This window comes from Meriones unguiculatus, chromosome 4 (assembly GCF_030254825.1).
Source record: "Meriones unguiculatus strain TT.TT164.6M chromosome 4, Bangor_MerUng_6.1, whole genome shotgun sequence".
NCBI classification, from domain to species: domain Eukaryota; kingdom Metazoa; phylum Chordata; class Mammalia; order Rodentia; family Muridae; genus Meriones; species Meriones unguiculatus.
In genome coordinates, this window is record NC_083352.1 from 73,962,300 (window position 1) to 73,980,050 (window position 17,751).

The following is a 17,751-nucleotide window of genomic DNA, read 5'->3' on the forward strand; positions in this document are numbered from 1 at the left end:
CGTCACTGTGTTTCTCAGCTGCCCTCTCACTCTGGCAGCCGGAGGCCTGCCTTCTTAACGTGGCTGGCGTCCCAAGGAAGGCATGCACATCACGCACACAGGGTGCCCTCTGTTGCTGCTCTTCTAATCTCAGAATTGCATCTCTGCTCTGCTGTCCTTGTGCCTGGAAACTGCTGTCCCCATCCCCACCATGTCACTGCGCATTTCAAAAGCCACAGCTCAAGCAGGTGCAAGGGATGTGCATTGGGGCTCATAAATTCAAGGAGCCGAAATAGCAGCAGCTGCTGCAGTTTCAGGAGTTCCACAGGTAATCAAGAAACTCAGTGCAAATTCAGATCTGGCAAGTCTAGTGGGGACTGAGACAGAGCTCAGAGAGAACTTGAGCTTCAAGGAGAATCTTCAGGAGCTGTCAGTGGGAGATGTAAACCCAGTGACTTTATCCCACAAAGCATGGCAGGTCATCCTGCTTTTCACCCGAGGAAGGCCCTGAGCAGTAGGGTTGCTCATTCTCATAACACTTGGCTTTCTATCTTATATACTGCAATTTACTCTGGGATTTAGTTGGATTTATCACCAGTTTAATAACATCACTCACTAGACTTAGGAAAGATGGGCATTTCCAGGGAGTTGTGCTAATTTACGCTGGAGCTTGGGAGTCACATTCCTTCCAAATGTTCTTTCCTAGAGGTCAATGGTACTCAAATTCTCTACAAAGGGTAACCAGGCCCTCTTCATCGTGGAAGGCTAAAACAGTACCCAGGGACACCCAGGCCTGGAGAGGAGAGGAGACGTTACGCCTGTTCTCTGTCGCTCTACAGTATTATGAAGGACTTCACAGAAGGAAGAGGTTGCAGTTACTGGCTCAGTCACTAAGAGCACAGACTCAGGCCAGTTGGCCTAGGTTCAGGCCTCAGCTAATTCACTCACAACCCAACGGCCTCGCTTCATGTGCTTCTTAATCTATCTGCTATTTGGAAAGCACTTGAGATTAGCGTGTAGGAAGCACTCGGTAGATGTTATCTTAAGCCATGTTTCCCTCCACTAATAATCACCTATAACTATTAGAACTCCAGAAAACAGCACTGGGAGAACAATAAAAATAGCTCTTTAATATTTCTAAACATCTGTGTAAGAGTCAGGACTCTGCAACTTGGAAATTTTAAAACCCAATTTCTGTCCTAGGCTAAGGGGACATAAAGGGATTCATGACTCTTATACCTGGGTAGTAATCATGTGCACTTAGCTTCAAGTATGGCTAGACCCAAGCTCTCTCTCCCTGCATTTCTTCTCTGGAATCAAATAGACGTATGTTCTACAAGGGAAATGCGGCCACCAGCAGCCTCATGTTTGTACTCTTCAGGGCTGCCTTTCCATCCAGAAATGGTCTCTGACGCTTTAGCTCGGAGTCCCAGGGAGGACATGCTGTAACAATCAGTACAGATAATAAGCATGTTATTTGGCCAGAATCAGTAGAAATCCAAAGGTGAGGGTGAGAGTTGGAGGAGGAGATAGAGACAGTAAGATTGGCACCAGCAGTTCCTGACAAGCTCCCCACACCTGTAGAATCATCTCCACTGAGAAGACTGATCCTTGTTAGAGAAGAGGTGGCCCAGAGGATGAGGCAGTGCAGTCTGGACACCCATTTGAAGCTGACTGGGAATGGACCAGGGCAATTAGCAGAGGCCTGTGGTGCATGTTGCCAAAGACAAGGCTCCATTGTAAAGATCTAGACATCAAATTGCTCCTCTCATTTCTTTATTAACCAAGACTTCATTGTCTTTTGGTTTTCCAAACTCCAAACGTTCATTGTAACCATTGAGGCAGGGTCAGGATTCTTCTCTGTAGACATGAAAAAAACCTTCCATTTTGCCCAGCTCACCAGTCGAGATAAATTTCATGTCTGTTTCTAGGACACCGTTGAGAGAGATTCAGAGGTTCCATCTTTGCAGAAACTAAATGACACTTGCCACTAGTGTGATCTGGGGAATCTGAATGTGTAAGCCATGGAAACCTAATTATATAATGACAGGCAAGAACCCTCCCTTACCAGCAGGCTAAAGACATCTATCTCGGTAGAAGGAATTTCAACTAGAGCCGTTGAAATATTACTGTTGAGCTGATAAACAACTAGAACTATGTCATGCTGGCCACTTGCTGCCAACTGTCAGGTTATGTGTCTGTTTGAGCTGTCTTACAACAGTACCCAAGCTGCTAAACAAAACAAACAAACAAATAAACAAACAAACAAAACAAAACAGAAAATTCTAGGTTGCTCCTTCTGAAGTCTCAGGATCCCCTCCTGCAAACTTTGCCTTGAGCTGCTCTACTAGAAAGCAAATAAACATGCCCCAGACCTTTTCACTGTAGGTCTCTTGTTTAATCTTTGGGATGAGAGCCCATATATGTATGTATATGTGTGTGTGAGTGTGTGTGTGTGTGTGTGTGTGTGTGTGCGTTTGTGTGTCTACAGAAAGCAAGAGAGAGAGAGGGAGGGAGAGAAGCAAGGTCTGTAATCCCAGCATTTGTAAAGCTTAGTAAAGAGAACCTTGAGATGGAGGCCAGTCTGGGCTGTATAGCAAAAACTGATCTCAGAAAACAAAAATGAGGGCAGGCATTACCTAGACAAAGTTAGTTGCTCAGAACTTTTTCAGAAAATATCCTTCATATTTATCATGGTTTTTGCATCCTATTTTTTTTTCTGTGTTTTATGATGCTTTCCCATCTTGGGGCTATATGGACTTGACAGGGACTGCCCCTCCAGGGTCAGCTGGCTCTTAGACAGTAAGTTGCCTATGCACGCATCGCATCATTTATAAATAGTCCTCTCAGTCTGCAGCCAAATGCCCTGACCTCTAACTCTCACACTAAGCCAACATTTTCCCTGCTCTAAATCTCCAGAGACCAGACAGCGAGAGACTGCTCCTGCATCCTGGATCACCCTACAGTCCCTTAGTCCTCCAGTCCTCCATATGCTTATGTCCATCATCCACCTCTCCCATCTCTTCCCAGAGAAGACCAAGCCTGGGTCTTGCTTCCTCTTCTTCCACCCACTGCCTGCCTTCCTCTAGTGCTTTTCCCAGCATGCCCAGCAACTCGGGAACTGTGAGTGGCGCTCTTCTTTCAAGGCTAGCAGCTTCTCTTTTCTGACTTCACCTTTTTACCATACATCCCTAAACTTCTGAGACAGCCCCAGAAGCAAGGGTTCAAAAATAATATGCAAAGAAAAACACTCTTAAAAAGTGAAGCAAAGGGAAAAATATGAAAAAGGGAGAGCCCTAAATACTAGATGCTAATAAAATTTATTTTGCATTTCTTGTCTCTAGTTTCATTTCCAAAAGAAGTTGTCAGAACTCACACAGCTATGTAGAAACTCCACAGAAAGAAGCATTCATTTGCTACAGGGCCTTGCTATCATTTTAATAACGTCATGGACAGTATTAACGGTAGCAGAATAATCTCCAGTACAACCTTCAATAATTAGTCGAGTTTCATCAAAGCATGTTCAAACTTAAACCCACTTGTACACTTTAAAAAGCATTTTTAAGAAACTCTTCAGTGATTTCTCATGGTTTTAGTGCCAAGTTCTAAAACCCTAAGCTCTTGGGCTAGATGTAACATGCTCATGTATGAAATTAAGCATCAAAAGGAAATCATACTTAGGGCTCTTTGGAGTAAGAAATGAAGAGGAAATGGGGAGGGAAGGGGCAGACCTGTGAGTAAATGCCATGCTCTCTGAGCACATCCACTGGTCCCTGCCCTAAGGCAGGACGGAAAGTGTGTTCTGCATAAAGTGTGAGGACTATAAAGGAGCAGGAGACGATTTATAGGCTGAAAAAGAACTGGATGAAATCATCCATTTTTGGAGAAATCGTTTGCCGAAGCAATGAACGCTTTCTAGAGAGCTATTTGAGGAGGCAGATGTTTTGGTAATGGATGGCTGCTTTGCATTTCTACACCTTCCGTCTAAGAGCTGCAGAGTGGAACACAAACATTAACTAATAAATTAAACCTTGTGGCACCTCTGCATGATCAATAGACACAACAGTCATTTTTATAGGGTGGTGAAGGCAGCACCCTGCTCGAAATTGCTGGAATCATTTGCCCAAGCTCACAAAGAGGGACAGCAGGATAAGTGCCTCAAAGTGGCACTCTGGTCCTGGCTACACTCAGAGCACATGCTTTTTCTCATTGGCCAGATTAGCAACCCCAGTGCATACTCTCTGACACCCCGTGACGATGATCACGGCACCAGGTGTACTTGGGTGCAATGGCTAACTTTGGGAGGTTGTCTCTGGAACTTGGGAATTATTCGAAAATACCAAGACTTGATTCCTTTCTGTCTGGATCATGCAGGAATTAATTTGTTAGCTAATGCTGTTCTCTTCCCCAGGATGGCAGCAGCCTTTAGCTCTGGAGCTAAAGGCTAACATTCATGTTACTTAATCGATTATGCAAAGGTCTTAAAATATCAAACAACACCAACATGTCTGGGTAGGTATTCATCTCATTTTAATTGCTATTATAATGTCTGTAAATCCCATAAAACTGTTGTTGAAAAATAGTGACATGTCCCTCTAGAAGACAGTGACAAGTGTCTTACAGATCTAACTGGTTTATCTGGGTTGTTTTGTGGGGTTCTGAGGTGTGTGTGTGTGTGCGTGTGCGTGCGTGCACTCATGTCTATGTGTGTGTTTTAAGTGCTTTCTCAAACATTACTGATAATCTTCACATAACAACCTACCCCATAGTTGTAATGTCCTGTGACTACTTTCTCTTTGGTCAGTGGTTTCTGTGGACCAGTGTTTCTCAACCTATGTGTCATGACCCCTTGGTGGGGTGGTGAAATGACCCTTTCACAGGGGTCACCTAAGACCATCAGAAAACACAAACATTTACATTACTCTCCATAGCAGTAGCAAATTACAGTTATGAAGTAGCAACGAGATAATGTTATAGTTGAGGGTTTACCACATGAGGACCTGTTCTAAAGGGTCACAGCATTAGGAAGGTTGAGAACCACAGCTGTAGACTAATCAGGCAACACAGGGCAACAGGACAGTGCTGGTCACACTGCCTTTTGGAAAGGAAATGGTTGCTGTTGTCAGCGCGACACTGTTTCTGCCTCAGGACACATTCCCCACCTTCTCAGAGAGGACTCAGCTCAGTTGAAATTTCTCATTTTTTTTTCTTCCTCTGTAGCAATGGAACAAGGTCCAACACATCTCACCATTAGCCTCCTTCCATTTCCAGAGCATTGGCACTGCTGGCAGAGAGGGAGGGCACAGAACACCTGCAAATGTTACCTGCAGATGGCTTTGCATGTGGTCCCACTCTGTCCTTCTGGAGACCACCAGGGGTTATAAAGTAAGCTGGTCCAGAAGTGGCACAGCCAGGACGACTTCTGCCTCTTAGTCTCTCTCCTGAGCCCAGTGTAATGGAAGCCACATGGGCATGAAGTCAGTCGATGATGGATGCAAATAACAGCCCTGGAAACTATAAAAACAAAACAAAAACAAACCTCTATCACAGTTTGTCCTGGATGTCTCGGTGAGGAATGAGCGCTTATCCAAATGGAAGAAAGACAGTTAACAATGAGTTTAGCAGAAGGAAATGCTTAGTGATTTGGGCATAGCCTTCTGGGAGGCAGGCTGGACTCATCCTCACATAGCATGCAATTTGGGGTGCGCCCTTTCTCCTTAAGCAAGATTTTTCTTGGAGTCGGGACATAGCTAAGCTTTGATGTGTTGTCTACTCCATTTCTGACATTACCAGGGTGGAAGCCGAGGACATAAAGGTCACAGCCACCACATCAACAGAGACATCAGAATGTCTCTGTTGCAGGCTGAGCTCAGTTTTCATGCCCCACAATTTCCTCAGAATACTATCACGTGCCAAGGCTGATGTAAAGAAAAATCAAAGGAACTTGTGAGAGGGAGGAAGCACCTCAAACCTCCCTGGGGATGAAGTCATGTCCCAGCACTTGGGTCTGTGGCTTGGCTTTTGAACTTGGGTCCTATCCTGTCTATGGCTCCTTTGTCCCCCTCTATATGATGCTCTGTTGTATGACATCATCTCTAGGAGACATGAACAAGCATCCCTTTGGATGAGGAACAATGACAGACAAAAGTAGGACACCACCAAAGTCCAGCTGGTTAACCGAGGAGTTTTATTGGGGTTACTTATAGGACTATGCCTGAGGGGTTACTTATAGGCGTAGAATGACTCAAAATCAGCTGCATCATTAAAATCCCACCCTAGCATGAGTGACAACTCACTAAAATATAGAAACCTGGTACATACCACAGAGCTTTTAGGCAGCTCAACAAGTTGGAGCTCTTAGGCTACTTGAATAGTCTGAGCTTCTGCATGGCTCAGCTCCCTGACTCTTCCAGGCAGCTTAGCTGGTCTGAGAGTGTCTCTCCGTAGTCCTTAGACTTTATATACACTCGGGAAGGGAAGACCTAAGGCATCTAGTCAGTTTCAGTGATTTCCTGAAGCTATTGAATTGTTAACTTCCTGAGCTCAGCAAGCGTCCCTGCGAGATGGAATCTTCCCCTTCTCTTAGAACATATTATTGTGTCATCTCTCCCCTTTAATGCCCTGTATGTTAGCAGGCTTTCTCCTAGGATGGAAGGTTTTAATTATAGAGGAAACTGACACACAGCTATACCCCAGGGTCTGCTGAAATGATATTTCCCTTGATCACACCCTCGTTGTTAAGGCTTTTAGAGAAAAGACAAAATGGTCTCTTCTTGGGACTTCCTACTCTGACCCTTAAATCAGCCCTAACAAAAATACCAGAGAGTAAGATCAAGACTTCTGATCTGCCAGCAAAGTTTTCTCTTGTGATAGAGAGAAAAACTATTTCTGAATCATCTGTGCCTCCGTTTGCCTGAACGCACACAAAGGGCAATGGTTTGGAAAAGACGGGAAGATTCAATTAAGATTCTTACACAGTGAAGAAACCATTGACTTCTCCTTTGGCTTTGATTTCAAATACCTCTTGACAATACAGGAATAATGAAATATTTTCTTTCTATATTACCAATGACCTTGCAAGCTGCAAAAATTAACACAGGGCAACCTAAGCAGAAAAAAATAATAGAATAGAGTGAGTCTATTGCAGCATTAGCAGGAGGGCTGGAAAAATCAAGATCATAGGCAGAAACTATAGAAATAGGACATGACAGAGCTGCAGAGCCAGCCTGTCACTCACTGCCCTTCCCCAACTTCTATAGCCTTTGGTTCAAGCTACAGCCAACTCTGGTTCAAGCTACAGCTAAAGAGCCTCTGTTTAGAGTCCAGTGCAGGAACATTCTACACGAGTGCCTCATCATCTGTCTTGCACTGTCAGGGTCATCTTAAGACTCCTTCAAAGTAGAGAAGAGGTTCTGTATTATCGGTCTGAACACCACAGGTGTCTACTTCAAGGTGTCACACTTAATTGCCTGGGAGAGTCCCAAAACGGAAAGCACCTTATTCTGGAGACTGTCCCACTCCCTTAAAAAGAAACTTCTTAAATACAAATGTTTACACACACATATATATGCATATACATACACATACTTGTGTGTATATGCATATGTGTGTGTATATATATATATATATATATATATATATATTGCTCTTAATCAGAGTTCATATCCCAGCACCCATATCAAGTGGCTCACAAACACCTGTAACTCCAGCTCCAAGAGATCTGATATCACCTTCCATCCTCTGTAGGTTAACCCACACACACATAAATAAAATAAATATTTTAAAAACATAAAATCCAATGGCATGAAGAACATTTGCATTGTTGTGTAGCATCATCACATGTTATCAAAACTAATTTCAGTCAGGTGTGTGTGTGGTCAGACAACCTTGTAAACAGACTTTAAAAACTAAGACAGAACCTGATCCTTTCCAAAGACCAGTTGTAGGTGTTCCTTTGAGGCCATCCTGTAGCAGCTGCAGTTGCCACTACACAAAAGCACCGCTTTCTTACCGCCCTACCTGAGCAGCAGGGTAGCAAGGGCTGAGCAGTCCCAGGTGGATGGGGTTCTCTGGTTATACTGTGGCTGGTTAGCTTAGCCCTGGAGTCCTTTCCTGGTTCCCGTTACTTGTAACATAAAGAATTCTCCCAGGCAGCTAGCAAACCAGTGTAACACCAGCACACACTAGTATAATTAAAGTAACTAGAACATTATTTTCTTTATTTGCCCATGTGTCGTCTGTTACTAGCCGAGACACATTCCTCACGATGCTACATCATCTGAAAAGAGAACTCTCTGCTGGTCCTTGTCACAACCTCAACATCACCTACTTTGTCTCAGAGCTGCGCCCACCTGGCAGAGAAACTGCCCCACTGCAAGCACCAGAGCACAGTTGACAAGCATCCAATGGGTCCCGTTGTTCCTACTCTTTAGGAGTTCCGTAAGCGATACGCTTTAGATCCTTCCCATGAATAATGTCTTCAAGAGTATCATGGTTGTTCATACTTCCTGCTCACGAGAGTCAAGTTGTCTGTTCAGGAAGTAGATTTCTATAAACCAGCTGATCTTGTGCTATTGTTTAGAGGCTGATGTGAGGATGAAAAGTCTCTCAGATTTAGAGTTCAATCCAATGCTCTTAAGTAATCAGAGGATTACACAAAAGAGTAAAGAGTGCCCTGCTTAATTTACAGCAGACAGGAAGGGCAGGCTGGCAGTCAGTGGAAGCCCACCCACCGCCCAGGACAGCAGGAGTTCTCACCATCGTTAAATTCCCACCTGACAGTACCATGGACTGGGAAAGAGAGTATATGACGGGCAGGTTTGGTTCAGGTGGCTCAGCATTGTTGAAGGATGGATAAAGTGTGAGTTCTAATCCCTAGAGCAAACAGTCTGTCCCCCAAAGAAGCACAGACATGCCCCCTTCATTCAAAAGCAATAAAGGAAGCTTTCTTCAGCTCTACCAATTGATGACAGGGTCTTTTTGGGGACAGCCTCGTCCCCCTTTGTTCTCTCCCCATCCTCTTTACTGGAGACAGTATACAGAACTGGCCATTGTCAAGCGCTCTGTATGGGAACCTTTTATGTATTCTTACTGTCTCCTTTTCTCCTACACAGTGAATAGCTGCTCGGCTGTTACAGGAGACTTAAGTTACAGATTAACTTGCTTTTTGGGAGGTGTGTCGGGGGAGCTGGTGTCTCTCCAAATTGCTTGTCTTCCCATTTCTAGAAGGCACATAATAGCAACTTAAGGGGTTACTATGACAACCCCTATACATTATTATTTAAATGTTCCAGACTTTCAGAGCTTAATCTGATTGTTGGGGTTTTAATTAATGACATCTATATTTCTTATAATAGCATTTTTCATTAGCATTAATGAATTAGAATCAGAAAAAAGGTAGATTGTTTTTCTGTTTATTTTTTTTAAGAAAGCTTATTTTGATATGCTGCTTTCTTTTATGCTGCTCAAACAACAAAGTGTTATTTTAATCCAAACCTTTGTTACTGAAAAGTTGGTACTAACTTCTGGACTCGGCTTCCAGACAGGAGCCTGGGACAAGAGCTTAATCAGTAGTAAAATCTACAGAGCTGGCTGTGCCGCCTCACTATCTGAAGCTGGCTCTCCCAGGGTGTCTCAGGATGCCCTCCATCACTGTCACATACTGAAGAGCATCAGAAAGAGGACCTCTGGAGCGTCTGATATGCCTGAATGTTTTCTCTTGAGATTTGTCTGCTTCCTTGACTCCCTTTTTATCTAAAAGGAGAAGCAGAAATTAAAAAATCAGGAGGAAGAGAATATGAGTTTCACTTACATTTTGAGACAATAGAATGCCAATTTTTTAAACATCATTGATATACATTAATTCTTTAATTGTGGTATGAACACAACACCTTTTCAGATTTCCCTATTACATTTCTCTTCATTTTTTATTTGCATCAGATGACAGAATAAACTTTCTGTATTTAGGGGACATAAACCCATAGACAAAGCTGTAAGGCACCAACTACTTGCTCATGTAGATAGGATTCACAGAAGTCACTCGCATTTATTAAAATATATCCAGTCTATAATCTGATCACTGTCTCAGATGTTATCAGTGCTTTATTCGTTGTATCTCTGATTTGTGCCCAAGATACCTGAACTCCATTGTTCTAAGATTTTGCAAGCAAAGCCAACAGTGTGGGTGGAAATGCTGCCCCCTTCTATACGAGTCTGGTGCTATGTAAAATATTTAGATGAAAAAAAAACAACTCCCATCCACTGCCACCTCCTAGCTCAGCGCCATCCAATCAGTCTCATGAACTGCCTGGTCCACATATAGCTGCCCACAAGCACAACCACATCTGCATGGGGAAAGGTGAGCCCTCTGTCTCTGTTAACTCTGGTTATCAGCTGACTAAAATGAGAGTCCAGGAGATTATAAACGGCACTCCTGGTCTGCAGGGCATTTCCAGGGAGGATTTGCTAAGAGAGAATGATCGTCCTGAATATGGGTGGCACTACTTGATAAACTGAGATGAAAGAGAGAGAGAGAGCCACGGTCCCTTTGCTCTCTGGCAGCCACAATTTGTGTTGCCTTGCTCCCTCACACTCTTCCAGCCACAAGAGGGTGAAACCTCTGAACCCATGAGACAAATTCGTTTCTTCCTGCATTAAATTGTTTCTCCCATGTATTTGGTCATAGTGACTATATTGGTTACTTCTGTGTCTTTGTGGCCAAATTGCCTGATGCAATTTAGAGGGTGCTGGGCTCATGGTTTCAAAGCTGTTGGTTCATCATGGAGCACATGAAAAAGCAGAGCGGTGTGGACCAGGAAACAGGAAGAAGTAACACAAGAAGAGTCCAAGACAAGATAAAAATCTGTGTGCCCGCTCCCCATGGCCTACTTCCTCCAGATAAGCCCTGCCACCTACCACCCATCCTAATACAACCATCATTGAGGAATCCATCAAGGAATTAATCCACTTCTTAGGTCAGAGTCCTCGCAATCTAGTTGCCTCTGTAAACATCAACACAGACACGTCCAGAGGCACCTTCACTAGCCTCCTAGGCATCTCTCAATTGAGTCAAATTTCCAGTGGAGGCTAATTCATCACAGTAAGGAGAAAGTCTAACACTCAGGGCTGGAGAGATGCCTCTGTAGTAAGAGCACTGGCTGCTCTGACAGAGGATGAGTTTGATTCCCAGCACCCACATGGTGGATCACAACTCTAGTCCCAGGGGATTCAATGCCCTCATCTGTCCTCCTTAGGCACCAGGCATGTACATAGTACAAAGCATTCAGACACATTAAAGAAAGTTTAACATAATCCCCATGCCTCCCTGCAACCCTAGGCCTAAGTGTAATAGAGAAGCAGCCAGAGGAATCTGTGACTCAGTCTACCCAACCTCACCGTCTAAGGTCTGTCCTACAGGAACTCAGCTAGGACCAGAAAAAGACATCAGTTCCTAGCCCAACATTAGCTAATAGTGAAGAAGCATAAATAGCTCACCTTTTATAATGCCATTTTGTTCCTTAAATTAATGGAAGAGCTGTGGTAAAAAAAAATTCCCCTTACCACCACTGTTAGGGTTTCTCCGAGGAAGAGAGCCTTGGCAGATCGGGACCAACATGCAATAGATCTCAAGCGAAGGCTGCCTCTGAGCACGGACGGAGGAGAAAGAGAACAGGCCTTGAAGGCACGAGCTTTATAAATGGGCACAGCACATGTGCATAGATAGGGAGCCTCCAGGGCGCCTGGTAGTGATGGAAATGTGTCATATTTGGCAACTGGAGATGGTGTGGCTGAAGGCAGGCTGGGCGTTGTTTGGTTCACCAACAACTGTAGCCTTCTCAAAAACACTCATTGGTAGGGTCTACCTCTATAGGGTGTCTATGTGCTGGGTGTTTAAAAAAAAAAAGACAGTATGGGATTTTTGTCCCCAGATATATCTCATGCTTTCTTCTACATATTCATCTAAAAAAATGAGATTTTTAAACTTTGCATACATGTGTCAGATTTTCTTCAGCTGCAGAATCATCTCCTGGCATTGAACTAGAATCAAGAATTTTTATGTCTTGGTCACATCATGATAAGAAATATTCATGGAAAGTTTGGAGCTTGGTTGCTTGGAATTGTTCTGGTTTCTCCAAATTTGTTTGTTTGGTAAAGACAAGCTGAAAATATCGGTGGTAACTATGGGCTGAATGGAACTACACCCCTAAATCCACTTCAGAAAGATTATACTAATCCAGAGGTCAGAAATCATTTGAATATCAAATTATCCAACTCTGAGTAGGGGTTGAAAGAAAAATGTTAAGGTTAACTTGCAGTTTAAATTATATGTTCCTTCCTTGTGTTGAGCAATTTGAAAATGCATATATATGTTCATATATATGTATGTGCATCTAATCAGTTACTTCATACATAATGTGTAGAATACAAGAAACTGCACAAGACATCTCACCACATGCTGTCTGGCATGGAACTGGCATTAAGTGGGTGTCTTACAGAGTGAGGGAAATATGCTATAGCTAACAGAGTCGGAGCTGATTCCTATGGCCAGGGGAAGTAGGAGAGAAGTGGAGTAATACCAAATATTGTCAAATGTTTCGAAGGCAGAGCACAAAAGAGATGAAAGTCTGTCATTTGTCAAATGGTGAACAATTACTTTCTCACTGGAAAAATTCCTACAAATGAGTAAAACCAGCCACAGAAAATTGTCATCAAGGTGTGGAGCTGCTGCTATGACAGATCTGACCATGTGGCTATTCGGAATATGGAAATGACTTTGGGGGTTAGTATTAAAATTTGAAGCTTTGCACTAGAAAAGGCCTAGAATACTGAGACCTGAGTGCAACGGGCCATGCTAGTGTGAGCACAGAAGACCAGAGCAGAGGGAAATGTGGACATTGAGGCATAGCTCACAAGGCTTCAGAGAGGACAGGATTTTTTCAGAACTGGACTAGAAATCATTCATGTTATACTCAATGAATCTGGCTGCATTCTGCCCGCGTCCTTAAATTTTGAGTGAGGCTAAATTTTAAAAAGAAATGGACTTAGTGGTTCAGCAGAGGAAATTTCAGGACAGCATCCAAGGTCTGGCGTGGTTATTTCTCACTGTTTAGACAGCTCTACAATGTGAGAAAACAGAAAGATAGGAAAGTTTGGCGAAGAAAAGAGAGTGAGTTTAAAGATACGGACAAGCAGCCATAATTATTAAAGAGATTTCGAGCCCAGGAAGTAAAACCTTAATCTCTTTATTAGGACAGTAGGAAAGGGCCCCTGAGGATAATCATACCCGTGGATGGCTCCAACCTGAAGAAACGCAAATCCACTTGAAAGGAGAGCCTGACTTGAGAATGCCTTTGAAAGCACTTCCTCTAGGAAAACAACTGCCAAGGGAAGGATTTTCACAGGTTTGGCCACAAAAACACATAGAACGCGCAAGAGCTATAGCTGTAGCGAGCTTAGGCGGCAGAACTTACCATTAGTCATACAGTACTGGTTTTGCATGCATGTGAAAAATACAGAACCGTAGAGAAGCTTGCCACCAAAGCAGAGCAATGTTTTGTTTCCTGCAAGGAGACGCCATGAGTCTGTTGCATGAAGCTCTGGAGGTGAAACCTACGCGTCAGTGGTGAGCCCAGGATGCCTGAGATACCAGTCCTGTAAGAAATCCAGCTAGGGAAGTTGGGACGGAGGGGGGCCAGCCAGTGAGAGGGGCTGCATGTGTTGCAGGCAGCAGAGTTGGAGGGGTGCGGCTGCCAAACCTTTTGGAAACCAGGTGACATTAGAGAGTGCTCCAAATGCCAGGCATGGAGCTGTAGTGTTACTTTCTCAGTTGGGTCTTGGTTTGCTGTGACACAGCATTCCTTGCTATTTCCCCATACCTTCCTTTTGAAGTGGCAATATGTTGGTAAAGCGAGAACTACCCACATTCCAGAATCAGGTACTGCCCCAGTCCACCTCAGTGACTCAGCGCCAGAAGCCACGTCATCCCCAGCCGCTAAAAGCAATACATTTCCGCTGTTGCCAAGGGTTGCGCACGCGCCATCTCTGGTAGCTCTGCTGGAGCCCCTTACTGGACGGTCTACCTGGGATGCAGGTATTCACCCCAGAGACAGATAGGCTGGGCAAAATAAGAACCGGTCAGGGCTACACAAGGATGTTGGATGCTGCCCAAGCACGGACCCACCCTTCCAGCAAGTCTGGGACAGCACTGACTAAGGGTATCTACCAACCTGCCCACCCAGGGGACCTCACTTCACACCTCGGAACCAGGTGTTATGTTCCAAATTTGAAAACCTGATTAAGGAGGCCACTTGTAGGTGTGCACCTGTGCTCAGGTAGATCCCACGAGGGATCCAGTCTTGTGGAAATGGTCTTGAGGAACACTGGGTGCGGCGCTTTATTGAAGAGTCCTCTCTGATTTCTGGCTGTAAATAATTGCTGGTGTTTGTAGACACCTCCTCAGAGTGGGTGGAGGTCTACCCCACCCGAATAGAGACCATTCCAACAGTTACTAAGAAACTTCTTCAGGGTATAATTTCTAGGTTTGGACTGCCCCCGTGGGGTCTGACAGTAGCCCAACCATCACGGCCAAAGTGTCTCAAATTCTGACAAAGTATTAAATATTAGTTGGAAATTACATTTGTGTGTATAGGCCAAGGAGCTGAGGTCAGGACGAATAGAACTCTTAGGGATCTTAAGGAGACTCTGACCAAATTGGTTCTGGAAATTGATGAAAACTTGGGTCAACCTCCTCCCCTTCGTCCTGCTTAGGGCCCGATGTACTCCATACCAAGAGGCGCTCGCTCCTTTTGAAATTACGTTTGGGAGACCGCCTCCAGTCCTCCAAATCTCAGAGATATTCCCAGGATGAACACTGCTACTCAAGTCCTTGCAGGCTCTTCAGGCCTAGAGGCCATTGACTAAACCATCTCCCACCACCGAAGCCACTCCCCAGTTCATCCGGAAGACCTGGGTTGGGTAGAGAAGCTATTCCTGCATCCTGTCTGGAAGGGACCTCACCTAGTCATCCTCACCACCCCAACGACTGTCAAAGTAGCTGGTGTCATTCCTTGAAAAAAGGCCACTGAGGACAATGACAGGCTGTCACATGAACCTTGGACCCCTTAAAGATAAGACTGACCAGATTTTACTAACCTGGGATACCCAGCCCCTATCAGCCCCAAACCTGGGCACGGGAACTCAAAAAACTGGGGTTGGGAAACTAGCTTTTGGGTGGACCTTGCTGTTTTATGTCCCTTCCAGAGGTGGGACAATATGAATCCAGGGGAGGGACAAGGGCCAGTGAATCAGGCTATGGAGAAGACTAGCTAGGAAAAAGGCCTTCAGGGATTACAATTTCATACATATTTTACCAAGGACAAGGTACCTGCCTCATGTCCTCAGATTACCTGGCTTGCTGTACTAACAGTTTGACTAACTGTGCCTTCTCATAGTTACTGGAAATTCATACCCCCACTCTATGTATACTAGTTGATTTTACCCTCTCTTCCCTCCTCCCAGGTATATGCCTGTGAAGAAGAGGTGCAAGCTCATATTGTCCTTAACTCAAGTTGGTGGAGGTCAAATGGACCCAGTTCTGTCCCAGTCCTAGTAGGAGCAGAAATAGCTGGTACAACTGCCATAAGCACCTTGGCCTTAACTGTTGAAACCAAAACTTTAGGCAACTCAGTTCTCAAACATATTTAGACGTAGAAATAGAGAACTCTATTTCCAGGCTGGAGAGCCAAAATGACTCTCTTAAAGAGGTAGTCCTACAGAAGTGAAAGAGGTTGGATGCTCCCCTCCTCTACACACACACACACACACACACACAGCTTTTATAAAACAGATAGGACGTTGCATTGTCTTTGGAGAAGCTTGCTGTTTCCATGCCAACCAATCAGTAGTAATCACTTGCCATGGTCAGAGAAAGTCTCAAGAAAGAAAAGGAAGGGAGATATAGACCAGATAACCGGAATCCATCTGTTTACCCAGTCCCCATGGCTGACCACCTTGCTGTTAGCATTGGCCAGGCTGTTGATTCTTATTCTGATCAGGCTAAGGGACCCCAGGATAGGTATTTTCTGCTGATGTAATGATCCAGCTCAAGCCTAATTAAGTATAATGTCAGGTTTATTGGGGGCAGCTCTCAGACAGGTTTACTGATCCCAAGGAATGGGGCCAGGGAAGTCATCCTATGCAGGAAGGGAGAGAGCGAAGGGGTAGGTGAAGAAGAAAGAAAGAGTATAGATATGCAGAGTGAGAGAAAGGAAATGGGGGGGGACATCTGGATTAAATAGTGAAGAGCCTCTGGGGGAAAGGAAGCCTAGGCCCTGGGCTGGAGAGTTCAGAATAGAGGGCGGGGTATGCCAACCATGCCCTGTAACAGCTAGGGACTGAGGGACGCTGGGAGAACCTGGAGGCCCCATCTGCTTTGGTTAAATAGGCATCTCAGCAGCTTGCCCCAGGTCTGAATCCCACCCCCCTGCATTGCATGGCCAACTACATTAAACAGAGAATAAATTCAGTTAGGCTATTGCGCCTTAGGGCCAACTATGTGCCCTCCACCCCCAGAAAAGGATGAGTAAACAATTTGACTAATGCCCATGGAACCAATGGAGAAAGTGACAAGGCAGGACAATGCAAAGTTTCCTCCATCTTGTATTCTTTACAAGGCTATTTCAGGTTTAAGCAGAATTTGATCTACTTGATGGGAAATCCCATGGAAAATTACCCAGCTCTATTCTGGGACCCAAGGTCAGGATGTCCTATCTAGCGTATCTTAGCTTCTGTTAAACTGCTTGCTTATATGAACCATCCTCTCCAGATAACCACTTATCTCAGCTTTGGTCAAATTGTTTGCTCGTGTGAACCTCCCCCTCCCCCACAAGCTGCCAAGTGAGATGCCAAGACATGGATTTTCTGTCTTCAAAAAACCCATTTTCTGGACACTTGGGGCTATAGCTAGAACCCTGAATACTTGGGTGTAGTCCCAGGTAGCTGGAACAGAGACTTTCAGTTGGCTATAAACTGTGTCTGAGTGGTCATCTCAGGTGGGTTTCCCATGACACTTTGAGTCTCAGTTGATCTTTTGAACAAGACTAAAACTATTAAGGCTGTGAACTTCTGAATTTGGAACAGTTGGATTTTGTATTATGAGATAGCCATGTGCCTATGGAAGACAGGTGGAATATTATGATTTAAAAATAGCGTGTTCATTGCCTGCATTAAGTCCTTCCCCATTCTCTAATAGTTAGCCTTTCTTGTTCTTTTCTACATGTTATGCTGTAACCACATGTACATTTGTTTACATATGTACTTCTATTATTAGACACACATTATGAAAATGATGTTTTTCTAGTTTTAACTGTCTGTTTTCCATTTTTATGGTGGGAATGTACGTAAAAACATATTCCACAGTAAAAGTCTAAAATCCCATGTGAAGCTTCACAGCTTCTATTTCAAAGAGCTATTCTAATTGCAGCAAAGTTCACTGAGTTCTATCATCTTTAGGACCACTTAATTTTTCTGTGTGATCTTTTTTTTTTTGTAACTTTTTAAAATAGCTTTAGAATAAATTGAGAGTATTTTTAAAAAGTAATATGTTTGTACATCAAACTGTTGATAAGAGGTGAGTTTGCAGTCATTAGTCTATCTTTGGAACCATCTGGGTATGTCTTTGAGACTATTTCAAGGGGATTTAACTGAGGGGGCAACCCCCACTAGGGGGGAGCACAGCACTGCCCCATGTGTTGGGATCAAAAAGGAGAACGGGAA